At 38.8% G+C, this 12574-nt stretch overlaps 1 protein-coding gene across 2 annotated transcripts in view; it reads left to right on the top strand.

Moving 5' to 3' along the window:
* Positions 1–669: 669 nt before the first annotated feature.
* Positions 670–12574, top strand: part of JADE1 (jade family PHD finger 1) — a 107192-nt gene continuing 95287 nt past the window's right edge. Inside the window, exon 1 of one of the 2 annotated variants that reach the window (XM_040557007.1) lies at positions 670–687. The gene's annotated coding sequence lies outside the window, so the exon portion shown is untranslated. Of the gene's footprint in view, positions 688–794; positions 948–12574 lie in introns of those variants that run through there. The other variant, XM_040557004.1, reaches the window with a different exon arrangement.

Here is a 12574-nt window from a genome sequence, read left to right as displayed (position 1 = left end):
AAAAAAAAAATAATAGTAGTGCAAGGACAGGTGCAGAAACACAGAATCAAGTTGTATTCCCAAATCCCTGAATTTCAGTTTGGAATGAGCTCAAGTACCTCCAGACTATGCCCCCCTTGAGGACTGGAGCAGTTTACAAAGGATGTTTTTCTTTGTCTTAAGTAATATCTCCCCTGACACCTAGTCCTTTCCCTCCAAGGCACTCTCTGCAACCTACCACAAGCATTCACTGCTCCCTAGCTGAAAGATCTTCCTACTCATCACTTCTAACTCTAGCACAACAGACCTCCAGATCCTATACAGTAGTTTTGTGTCACTCTGAAACACCCCTTACCATGTGCTTTGCTATAAGCCAGCAAAACTCCCACTGAGCCTTAGGCCCACAGAGAGCAGGACCCCCAAAGTGTACATTCCTAGAGCCGGCTCGTAACTCAGCTCAAACCTGTCAGGGAGCATATCTGCCCATTCAGGCCCTGTCCCATATCTCAGAGAACTAACTTGGCCCTTCCAAATCAAGTTTGTCCAAGGAGCTTGTTCACTGAACAAAAACTGGTTCAGACAAACATAACAACCTCATTTTGTGATACCTTATCTAGAAGCTACCTCTAGCTTGTCCCAGACTTTCCCCTTAGGAGCTTGCTGGTAAACCAACAGCCTTTCCCAGAGACTGCTCCCAGCTCAACACAGGTGAGACACATCTGAAACCTTAATGACCCAACTGCTGCTGTGTCCTTGTATTACTGACTGGCTTCAGAGACTGCTTGCTTACCTCCCCTTCCCTTTCTTTCTGTGTAGTTAGCATATTGCCTAGCTTTATTTAATATTTTTGAGAGGATAGGCTTGGTCTTTTGGTTATTTTCTCAGGATTTCTGATCTACTTAGCAGAGTTTCAAAAGAATGGATACCAGAAACAATAGCCTCTCCTGACCAGCGAAAAATCAACATAGGTTAGTTTCATACAAAACAGTGTAATGTGAGGTCTTGTTTTTTTTCTTCAGAACGTGGTAAGTTATTTTGTGTGTGAGAGTGAAGTTGTGCTTGGTAAGAAAGCAGCGTCTTACATGTTGAAGACATTCACTGGTCAGTTGAGGAGAAAAACTAAATCAGTATCACCTGCCTGTTATTGTGCTTCTCACTGTTATTGCTCAGCATCTTTGCTCTGATGGGGGAAACATGGGCAAAATGAACAAAATTGTTGTCTAAGAGATTTAACTTGTGATTATATTGCTAGAAAATGTTTTGTAATGGATTGTAGCCACAAAAAACAGAAAGTGGATATTAATATTACTTACATGTCCTTTGGAAAGCTATTCAGAAATCCATTGTTGAAGTTAATTTTAATTTTCCACGTAAATGTTCAAGTGCTTTATTGTAATATTCTTATATACGTAGCGTATTCTTCTTAAGTTTATCGTACTTTCATTTTAGATTTTTTCTTCATTTGTAACTAAATACACTTGTGCAAGTTTGATTTTGTTATTAGAAGTATTTCCATTTAGAATGTAGTCCTTTTTACTTTTTTGTTTCAAATTATTATCGAGGAGTCTCCAAAATGCTTTTGTAGTTAAAATTCATAATTGCACTTAAATAATTTTTATTTATTTTTGGCTATTTTATCTATTTTTCATAAGTCAAGTGTCTTTTTCAGTGATACTGAGTACTGATCAAGCTGTACCCATCCTGGGAGAAAATAAATCTCTGTGGACAAATCCTTTCTCTCCTCTTCAGTGGCTAAGGCTTCCTACGAGGTTTTCCCTAAACTGTAGTAAAAATATGATCATGTAGTCTAATTTAAAAACAGCACAATTGGTATTGTAACAATAAGCTGTTTGTCAGGGAGCAATAGCACAGCCTGAAATCCAGATCTGGGTTAATATTATAGGATTTCAAAACATTTTCTATGAATGTATTCTTTGGAACTTGGCTTGTGTGTTAGCTGTAACAGGAGTATCATATGCAATCTGGCAGAGTGTAAATCTTCTGGACTCCAGTTTTGGCATGATCTAATTCTAATTGAGTCTTGTTCTGTAATATAACAGCTACTAAAAATGCTTGTGCTGTTTAGCTGAGTGACAAGAGATGCAAGGATTGCTACCTACAAATAAATCATAAGCATGTCTACTATATTCACTGGAGAGAGTTTAAAGTATGCATTGACTTTTCAAAAGAATTTGATTGGTTATTCTGGTGTACCTCAAATTCTGGGCTGCTTACAAGACAATTTCAGAATTTTCACCTTTAAACTTAAGTATGTGAATCAATTCCATAAAATGAAAGTTCTTGGAGATATTAGAGAAGGTCAAAGCTTTATACTCGCCTACTGTATGCAGTGAAGAAAGAATATCATTAAACAAACTATATGTTATAGGTGGGAGAAGTAAATGGACAGACTGTAATGTGCTGTTTAAAAAAAAATCAGTGACAAAGCCTAATAATTTGTCATTAAAGATCCATTTATCTATTTAATTATGGAAATTTGCAGTTAGTACTGAAATGGGTAGGAAGGAACCCTTTAAAAGTAGATTCAGGTGGAATAACAATCCCTTTGCTTTGCATCAAGTGAAATACATAGGGTTTGGAAGTAAAAGGTATGTGAATATATTGCTGTTAGTTTATTATCGGTTTTTCTCTTTTAATACACTTCAAGATTTCAGTTTTAATCTTCTGTGATGACTGTCCCTACTGTATAATGAGATTTAATAGCCTAGTTCTGCACCTGTACTTGCAGTGTCATTCTCCCTCATTATATTAGTTTACTGCTGGGATTGTGCTGTGGGATAGGTTAAACTCTCCTGGACTAGCAGGGAACATGCAGTCTTGGAGTCAGATACAGAAGAGCTGTACATCTGCATACACGGGTATTCCTGGTGGGTGAACCAGAGGAAGTCTTTTGGCCATGATGTCTCCTGAGATGATAAAGTTAATATATAATCAGCAAAATTTATGTGAAAATCCTTACGAGTTTGGTAGCCAAAGCAAAAACCCTAATGTACCCAGGTATGTAGCTATGGAAAATAAGAATCACTGCTTGCAAAGTCATATTTTCCATGAGAGCATTACAGGATTTCCAGTGTGCTTTGAGTTTTCCAGAGTTAAAATAGTCTGACATGTGTGAGGTAATGCACATCTGAGCGCAGATTTGCCTTCCCTAAAATTCAGTTATGAATAGATCTTTTGTTTCCTGCCTTGAAGAAAGGTCCATATGTGGACCCAACTGCCACTAAAGTTCTGGAGGGATAAGCATTTTTGCTTTCTTCTTTTTTTTCCTCTCTCTTTTTTTTTTTTAATGAGACTGAAAACTGCTGTTGTTGTTAGAAGTCATTTGGCTATTTCTGTACAGACTTGTCTAAGTGATGATTACCTTTTGCACCTATTTAAAATAAAGATAGCTCTCGGGTTTTAAGTAAAGGAAGTTTTGGAGATAAGTAACTGCAAGTTAAAAGGCAGTGAAGGATTGGTGACAATGATGGGTAGCATAATCGTAGTGAAGTATAGGACTGGACTAATTTATTTATGCTGTTTATATTAATGAAATCCTGGTAAAATCACCTTAATCTTGTAATCCAATGTTGCTTTCATTCTGTATAGTATTAAGTCCACTTTAAAAAGGCTGTGTATAATTCATATACTAGTGATAACATAATAAGGGCACATGGAAATCCTATAAAGATTGGAGCAAAAACTCTCACGAGAAGAAAAACAGATGCAAAGCTATAACCTTGCACCTGGAAATCTTTCACACGCCAGTTCAGTGCGTTCCCAACCACCCCATAAGGACAGAAACAACACAAGCAGCTGATAATGTGATTGTGAGGAATGTGTTGACCATGGTGATGACAGGGTGATACATTTACCCTAGAGAGCATGAGTGCACCTGTGAAATATTAGACTGTGCTTTTTCACTAGGAGATCATTTTGGAAATATTTAAGAGTAAGCTATAAGATGGAAGGAGAGTGCAGTTAAAAGAGGCTGGGAAGAGGTAAAGGATAGACATTTGGGGAAAAGCAGAGTGTGCTTTCAGAACAATTTATTAGAGAGCTTTGGAAGCTTATTGCTTTCTCATTAAGACCAATCCACATTTCCTGTGCAGCCAAGCCTCTATCAATGTGACTAATTAAATACACTGGAATTAGTAGACAAGGAGAGAAAGCTCCTAGTTTATACTGAAGATACATAATTTAACATGTAATTAGTGATGTATGCTTGAAAAAGTAAAAGAGGAAGGGTTCAGAAAGCTGCTTTGGTTGTGCTGACTCTATATTTCTAATTCATATTTTATTTTAACACATCAAATGATACGGAAAATATAACGTGCATAAAGAACATCAAAATTGGCATTACTGTTGATTTGGTCGTCTGTATTTCCTGACTGGAAATTTTATCTTCAGTACTCAAAATTAAGTCATGCTTATGATTATATTTAGAGAAAACTGCGTGCTAGTATTGCTGTTTCTGAATGATCCCTCTCTATCCTGGAGTTCCTTTTTGGGATGAAAAAAATAAGATGTGCAAGTGAGGTTGTTGGTTTTTTTGTACCATTTAATAGCCTTATAGAAAACCAAACCTTAAATTAGGTTGTAACATACGTAGGGATCGGGATCTTTTGTAGGAAAGATTCTTCCCAGTTATGTTGCTATTGTGTCAGAAATGCTGAAATACATTGGTCAGTTTACTTGAACATTTTGTTGAAACTTGATGAAATTGTGTAATCTCGTACAAAGGCTGATAAAAGGAATAAAATACCATCTGTAAAAAATAGGGAGTATGTTTTGTGCAGGCTTGTGAACAGATGCTAGCTGACATATTTTAGCCAGAAACTACGAAATTAATGATAAGGTTTCCTGGGAAAAACACTTCTGTGAGTATTTGAGGAAAGCAGTTCTGAGCTTTAAGTGTCCTCACAATCAACTGGATGAGGACTGATTTGGCCTGCCACTGAGGAAAAGTAGACTCTTCACTGGCAACACCTGAAAGGCAAAGCAAGTGCTGAACAGAGAGTTTAATGTCAAAGCAAATAGCTGTAAGGAGCCCGGAGCCAGGTTTTATAATGTGAAGAAAGTGACAGAGGATACCAGGAGGCAAACAGTAGAACATCTGGATACAGAATACATTTTTTGAGATGATAGATTAAATTTTCTTAGTCTTTCTGTTGGATACAACCTCAGGAAGAGGAAAGTACCTGGAAAATGAATTAGTGTTTTGGAGGTCTCTCCAGCATTAGTCTGCCAGTGAAGTGGAGAAAATCAATATTAAATATATTTAGGAGTACATTATGCTGAGTTACACTGACCTCATTAAATGTATCACTGATAAATGGCTACAGTACAATTGGTAATGGGACAAAATTTAAATCCTTGACTGCTGAAGCTTCCTTTCATGGCAAAGACATGAAGTAGCTTCTTCAGGAAAGGCTGGGTGAAGCTTACCTGAGGTTCTGAAGAAGGTTCACCAGCAGGCCAGGTGCTGTCAGTTATGAAAGTGAAATAAACTAATTGGAATCTCTGCACCAGGAATTTAGTAAATGTCAAACTTCTCAAGCAGTCTTCAGAACTGTGTTAGATGGCACCGCTTGCACACTTCAAAACAGTGGAAGGAAACTCAGTGAAAAGGCTGTCTAAGACTCATCTGCCTCATGCTGCAAGGTATGGGCATGTCTGGCTCCAAGTGACGTCTAAGGTTGCTGGACGCTGCTGTCCACAAGCTTTACAGCTTTCTGCAGAACCAACAGCTGCCTGGCAGCTTGCGGAGAAGGCAGCTTTCTGTGGCTCAGAGAAGTGCAATGACTGCTCGGAAAGAGGAAAACAAGAACGGAGGTGTAAAGGACTGGTACCACTACGAGTCCTAAATGAAATGAAGGAGGATATTTTTCGGACTCAGTACTTGATTCTTGTGTTTATTCACTTAAAACTGTGCTAAGTGTATGTGGATGATCTTCAGAAGTAGGAGAATACTACTGATCCAGGAACATAATAGTTCCCGGTAAAACATTCCAGAGGGTAGAAAGTAATTGCTGCTGGGTTCAAATTATAAAGAGAAGATAGAGAAACTGCAGAGAAGGTTATTTTACTCTCTTTAAGAAGAGATACATTCCGTGCCTGAGAAAGATCTGTTAAATCCAGTGTCACCACTGGTGACTGGTGCATTTTACTCCACTTAATTACGTACATGCCACTTTTGTCCTAGCAACATTTTCACACAACTTGTGGTTTGCTACACTTTTTAGATTTATTTATTTATTTAAGTGATGCTTGAAGTTGAGACATCTGAAAAAGCTGATTTTACCTGCCTGGAATAGGATTTGACCTAGGATAACAAGTAAGTGGAATAACAATCAAGTGGTAATCTGTAAGGTTTCTGTCAGCTAAGGGTGAAACAGCAAATACCTGTAGGACAGTCAGCATGCAGTGTCTTGAGTAATCCTGCTGAGGGGAATTTGATTCCTTAGAGCAAGGAATTCAAAAGTTGACTGTGTTTGTTGAATAGGGCCCTGTGAGATTTCTTGATTTGCTAGGTCAGATTCACAAGGCTCTGTTTTTCCTTTCCAAGTAAGTACTGTTGGAAAAATGTTGCAGTGTGATGTTATAATAATCCATCTGATGAAACCTATTGCAGGGCATATATGTGATGATAAACCAAACAGAGCAAACCTTGTTTATTTAGGAAATGAGACTGTGTGTAATCTCTTGGTGTCTGTGCCTCCCTTAACAACTTTTAAACCCATTAATAAATTTCAACTGAAGCTGATGAGGGAGATCAGTCTTCAAGATAGTTGATTTCTGTGAGCTTCATGACAATACAGTCCATCTCCCCTGCCTGCCTATCTATCAGTGCTCTCACTGGGGAAATGTGGTAGTGTCAGTTCAGCTCTCAGTAGTTATTAGATAATCTGTAGGTGGCAGCAGTGGTGTGAATGCCCTGATCTTTACTGTCAGATTAATGCTTTCACAGACCTGCGACAAGCTGGTTGCGAGTGCTATAGAAAGCTATAGAAAATCAGTCCTTTCTAATCCTACTGTTCACATTTTAAATCAGTTTTACTTAGGCACTGGTATAAAGAAACCATAAAGGTGATTAATATTTTGTAATGAAGCAATTGGCACCTAACATGCTACTCACTTTATAGACTGCTTGCTAAAAATATTAAAGAACTTAAAGGTAAAAGTGAAATTCAATTTGGAATACATATATTTGGATACTAAAGCCTCTGTCTAAATGATTTCATTAATATTGATTGATCTATTGCCTTCCAAAGAAGTAATCAAAGGGTAATCTTGTTAAAGAGGAATGGCCTACTTAGCGTGACACAAAGTGTTGAAGGGTCAAATCTTAGTTGAGAGTGGAGAATAACCTTGTGGTTATATTAGGGCTGGTAAAATGAGAAAGGCAAGAGGGCCTCGTTCCAAAAGGATGTGAGGTCTTGCTGGATCTTCAAGTCAGTGGAGCCTGCAGCCGAGCTGATCCAGCAGCTTTGCTTTAACAGCAAGTGCAGAAGGGATGGGGAGAGTTGGGTCCGTTTCAGTATTGTGCAGAAAAGAATGATAAGGCCACCTAAGCTAAAGCTTATAACTTACTCCTCATTTTTGTTAGTTTTTTTTAAATGCAAATGTGATTTTTTTTGCCAGATGTTGGAATGATTAATATGGATAATTCCTAATAATCACTATTAGTCAGCTTTCAAAAGAGTACTGCAAGCTTTCATGTTCAAATATTTCCTGATGGTCAGCTAAAAGACTGTGTGTAGGTGGCAAATGGTAGGATGTAAACAGCATTTGAAAACTGTACTTTGCATTATACTGGCACTTTTTGAAAATTTAGATCTGGTTATCAGCTGTAGGTTTACTCTGTGTCTCTTCTGGAGTATCTAAATTAACATTTTGACTACTAGTTATAAAATACGGTATTCTCTAACAGGTATCTGTAAGCACTGGGCTCCAGATCCTCAAAGACTGTATTGGTGTCTTTTTTTTAATTTCCCTTAATGAATGAAAATGTATCAAGTAAGAACAAAATAATTCTCATCTTAATTATGCTGCTTAAAATGTTGACATATTTATGTGTACAAAATAAATAGTCTGACATAACTAATTAAAATGGCTGTACACACAAATACATTATAAATAGAAATAAACATCTTTTATCTCTCAATTAATTTATTTGAACTTCAGGGTGTAGTTACGGTACATTCAGGTATCCAGAGAACAATGGAAAGAATCCTTGGTGAAACAACAGCACTCTCAGTTCTCTTGAAAGTACTCCTTAAGTCTCTGAAGTTACACCACGCCATTTGGCAAAAACAGTATTTGGAACGGTGCTCTGCAACTTCCTGGAGTTAGTATCTGACCAGTTCCCAAAGAGAGCAAGCTCTTGGATCCTGGGAATACTTAACTCTGGCAGTAAGAGGACCTGGGATCTCTCTACAAGTGTGAAGGATTCAAAGAACACTTGTTTAGTCCTCCTGATAATGGAGATGGTGCTTGTCTGTACGTGACCTCTGCGGACAGAGTACTGTTTGCCTGCAGCTCACCTCATGTTTTCTGTTGCTTACTTTGTGTAGGGGGTAGAATATAAATAAGGACTCATATATGTAAAATATCTGCAGCTAAATTGCTGACTGCCAGGATTTTATCCCTACAAACCTTCAAATGTTCAGAACAACAGAGTAAATAGCTTCTCAACTTGCATACAGTGGCAGCTGAAGCTGGCAGAGTTTCTCTCTTACTCCTAATCTTGTTTGCCTTGAGCTGCGTAAAATCTCCCGATACCAGGCAGATCCATTTTATAGGGACAGCCTGGAAATAGTTCTGTTAAAACAAAAATCTCTCTCAAATGGATGAGGAAAAAACTCATAAATTGTTGTTTGAGCTGTAACTTCCTAAGGTGCTTTACAGCAACTCTATTTCAAACTGATCTGCAATTTCATTACACCATTTATGAAATATTTTAAAATATTATTTTTCTACCTCATGTATTTATCAAGATTTCATGTTTGTGGAACTCTTTGGGCTCTTGTTTAATGGTACATAATTTTGTATTTTTGAAGAAATGTCTCTTACAAACCAGCTGGGGTTACAGATTCCCTCTTTAGGAAGCCATCCCTATGGTTAATCTCCTCCATACCTGAGTATTGGAAGCTTTCTCTCTGGGCCCAGACAACTGATTGTACATCGATCTGTGAGGATTTCCAAACAATTAGAGAGACTAAAACACCTTAGATGTTAAATTATTTTGCAATATGCCTGAACATGAAAAAAGCAAACCCTGATTGCAAGACTCTTTAGAAACTGCAAGTGCTGTTTGGAATGTACAGATAAGCTGCTTTTGTAAACTGTTAGTCAGCAGGCTTTCATTTCTGTGGTGTAATTTCTAAATTTTAGGTTGCAACCTTTCAGGGACATACATAAAATGTTTGCCTAGGAATATGGAATAAAGCATGTGGAATGCTTCATTTCTGAACCTCTGTTTTCATAGCAGCTTTCTCAGAGGGAGTTCAGGATTGCTTGTCTGTCTTATGCTGTCACTTAAGCATCAAGATTTATGTGGCTGAGTAATTGGTCTGAGTAGGCACAATTCATGTAGACTGCAGCTTTGGTTATTACTGCAGAAGGGGTTGGTTAGGCATCTCCGTTCTTGTGACCTGCATCTGGCACCAAATCTGTCCTGGAGCAAGGGTTTGTGTATAAAATGCTGTAGAAGCTTTGGGTTCTTCTGTTTAAAACACAAGTTAAACATAACTGAAGTGTCTCCTTTTTTTGTGACGTCCATGCTTAGGATTCCCTAACCATGAACCAGTTGTCATTCTTGCTGTGTTATAAATATTTAGGATGTTCATGCGAACAGCAGCAGGCAGGTAGGAGTTCAGATCTTGAGCACAGAGAGGTTTTGAGACTGTATGACTGTCCAATTTACTTAAGTATAGAGTAAAAAGATATTTCTCCTGATATTGTTTTGCAAATTTAATTCTTTCTTGGACGGAAAGCTCAAGTACTGTGTTTTGTTCTAGAATAGTGTTTATTTTTCTTGCCAAACCTAAGAAAAAAACAAAACCACTTCTCATGGTTGACTTAACTCACACACTTTTTCTGTTATTTTCAGACACTGGTAGGCTGTGCAAAAAATAAAAATAATAAAAAAAATCACTTCTCCCAGAGACTGCCCCATGATTTTGAGTAAAACCCTTGGTAACTATTTAGGTTTATAAGCTGGAGTTCCACAGCAGCTCCCACTGCATTAAATGGAAGTGGTTTGCACATGCACTTCTGACAGTCAAACCATTTACAGTCTTAACTGTGGGTGCACATTAGGGAGCCCCTTGGCCAGAAAAGACTTTGGGTATTTTGGAAATCAAACCATGTATGCAGACGTTTATGTCCATGTTTTGGTATCTAGATGTAGGCTTAGGTACCACAGGTTGAATTTGTCCCCCTTACTTTTGAAATGTGCACCGCAGTCCCTTGTAAAGCCAGGGGGAGTGCTGCCAGCATTTTAAGGTGGGGCTTCTGTCAACAGCATATGCAGTGCTGCCTGGGATATTATTTACATAAAATACCTGTGCAAGCCAACGAACCAAAAACAAATAGCAAGGAAAACCCCTGCAATTTGGGACCTTTTTTCATTTGTATAAGTAAGGAAAAGGATTTTGGTCTATTTGAAAATGAACAAATTAAAAAAGTCAAGTGCTACTCCACCACAACTGTCACAGACTGAATGTCCTGAGAGAGCTGGCAAAGCAGAGAAAGAGCTAGCATCCGCTAGTGTACTAATGCCTCGTGTCCTGATATGTGGAAATGTATTAAGGGCTTAACAAAGAATGGGTTCTTGCTACTTCTGCTATTTTTTTATTTTTATTTTTATTTTTTTTCCCTTGAGGTAAAAGTGGTGTCCAAGTTACGCGTTGGTGCAGATTTATGCCCAAGGATTGTGTGATTTAAGGATAGCTTCCCTGTTCACCCTGAAAAGCCTATTTCCAAATGCAGCTATGCCCAGTGCTTTGCAAAACGTTTGTGTGCAAGCTTGTCTGTTTGGATTTTTATTTTATTTTTTTGCTCAGGATGGCTAGGTGGCTGTTTTGCTGTACAGCCTGTGACTCGTTTATGATCTGCGTGCTTACCCTTACTTGTTCCAGGTTTTCAGGATTTGGGATGTGTGCAATTGGTGTTGGCTGTCAGCTGAAGATACAAGGACAAAAACATAAGCTGTGGAACATAACTTTGCATACTTGTGAGATGAATGATTGATTTGTGCAGAACCCACAAAGGATGTAGCTCTCAGGTTCTTCACATGACCATGCAGATTTGTTGCTTTTTGATATTAGGACAACTGGCATCTACTGGTTTTTAGGCAAGTGGCTATGACACGGGGCATGTCAAAGAAGACTGAAGAATTGTGCTAAACAATTGTTCAGTGATTCTTGTCATTATTTGATATGGTGGAACGTGAAAGGTTTGATGTGGCCTGACTTTAAGATCAGATAAATCTGCAACTACATGTTAATAATGTCTGGTGATGGATATTTGTTTTTCTTTGTTACTGAATGTTAGTGATGGGCCCCCATCTTAGTGGTCTGATGGCATGGTATTTTGTGCAGTAGCATGAAGTGGCTTTGATTTGTTTCTCAGTGTGGTTTAAAATGTTGTCTTGTTTATAGGAATGGTGGAACAGACAAAATAATGGACTGGGATTCAAGGAATGGGGGTTTTATTACTGGCTTTTCCAGTGGCGACTATGGTGGTCTTTGCAGGTGGAACCTTCCTTTGTGTATTAAAATGATGAGACCTGGAGAAGCAATTGACTATGGCATCCTTAGTACCAGCTATCAAATAAAAATAATGTACATAAATATTTATAAAATAAACAAAAGTTACTGTTGATTTTACTGTAGCATTTCCATCTGGAATTACAGAATCACAGAATCGTCTAGGTTGGAAGAGAGCTCCAAGATCATCTAGTCCAACCTCTGTCCTAACACTAACAAGACCTCCACTAAACCATGTCACTGAGGGCTACATCTAAACGTCTTTTAAAGACCTCCGGGGATGGCGACTCAACCACTTCCCTGGGCAGCCCATTCCAATGCCTAGCAACCCTTTCAGTAAAGAAGTTCTTCCTAATATCCAACCTAAACCTCCTCTGGCGCAACTTTAGCCCATTCCCCCTTGTCCTGTCACCAGGCACGTGGGAGAATAGACCAACCCCTACCTCGCTACAGCCTCCTTTAAGGTACCTGTAGAGAGCGATGAGGTCTCCCCTGAGCCTCCTCTTCTCCAGGCTAAACAACCCCAGCTCCCTCAGCTGCTCCTCGTAAGATTTGTTCTCCAGACCCCTCACCAGCTTCGTTGCCCTCCTCTGGACTTGCTTGAGCACCTCCATGTCCTTCTTGTAGCGAGGGGCCCAAAACTGAACACAGTACTCGAGGTGCGGCCTCACCAGAGCCGAGTACAGGGGGACAATCACTTCCCTAGACCTGCTGGCCACACTGCTTCTTATACAAGCCAGGATGCTGTTGGCCTTCTTGGCCACCTGAGCACACTGCTGGCTCATATTCAGCTGCCTATCAACCAGTATTCCCAGGTCCTT

The sequence above is a fragment of the Cygnus olor genome, chromosome 4 (genome assembly GCF_009769625.2).
Source record: "Cygnus olor isolate bCygOlo1 chromosome 4, bCygOlo1.pri.v2, whole genome shotgun sequence".
In the NCBI taxonomy this organism is placed as follows: Eukaryota; Metazoa; Chordata; class Aves; order Anseriformes; family Anatidae; genus Cygnus; species Cygnus olor.
The sequence above is the reverse complement of the archived record's forward strand: the minus strand, read 5'-3'. Positions and strand labels throughout refer to the sequence as shown.